Source organism: Chaetura pelagica, unplaced genomic scaffold (assembly GCF_000747805.2).
Source record: "Chaetura pelagica isolate M959 unplaced genomic scaffold, ChaPel_1.0 scaffold8, whole genome shotgun sequence".
Lineage (NCBI taxonomy): Eukaryota > Metazoa > Chordata > Aves > Apodiformes > Apodidae > Chaetura > Chaetura pelagica.
In genome coordinates this window covers 2,197,952-2,198,656 of record NW_009954544.1, presented here as the reverse complement: position 1 = coordinate 2,198,656, position 705 = coordinate 2,197,952, and the positions used below count along the sequence as shown (strand labels likewise).

Sequence of the window (705 nt, the reverse complement as noted above, 5' to 3'; positions counted from 1 at the left end):
CTAGAAAAGGTGGTCTGTGTAACTGTGGCTTGCAAGGTGTGGTCATTCATGGCATTCTAATGTAGTTACAAACTCTACAGTGACTTTTGTTGTTCCCCCGAGAACATTTCAGTCAGGTTACGTATTTCTGGACTAAGATTTTGATTTTAAATTGTGAGTAGAGTACCATCATGCTATAGAATCACAGAATCCTAGGGGTTGGAAGGGACCTGGAAAGATCACCTAGTCCAACCCCCCTGCCAGAGCAGGGTCACCCAGAGCACATCACACAGGAACGTGTCCAGGTGGGTTTTGAATGTCTCCAGTGAAGGAGACTCCACAGCCTCTCTGGGCAGCCTGTTCCAGGGCTCTGTCACTCTCACAGGAAAGAAGTTCTTCCTCACATTTACATGGAACCTCCTGTGTTCCAGTTTGCACTCATTGCCCCTTGTCCTATCACTAGACATCACTGAAAAAAGCCTGGCTCCGTCCTCCTGACACTCCCCCATAACATATTTGTAAACATTGAGGAGGTCACCCTTCAGTCTCCTCTTTTCCAAGCTAAAGAGACCCAGCTCTCCCTCAGCCTTTCCTCATCAGGGAGATGTTCCACCCCCTTCATCATCTCTGTCATCCAGCTCTGCGCTGGACTCTTTCAAGCAGTTCCCTGTCCTTCTTGAACTGAGGGGCCCAGAACTGGACACAATATTCCAGATGTGGCCTCAC

The 705-nt window shown here is 48.7% G+C and overlaps 1 protein-coding gene across 1 annotated transcript in view; it reads left to right on the top strand.

Moving 5' to 3' along the window:
* Positions 1-705, top strand: part of MSH2 (mutS homolog 2) — a 59,609-nt gene that overhangs the window by 51,136 nt on the left and 7,768 nt on the right. The gene's annotated exons all lie outside the window — the stretch shown is intronic.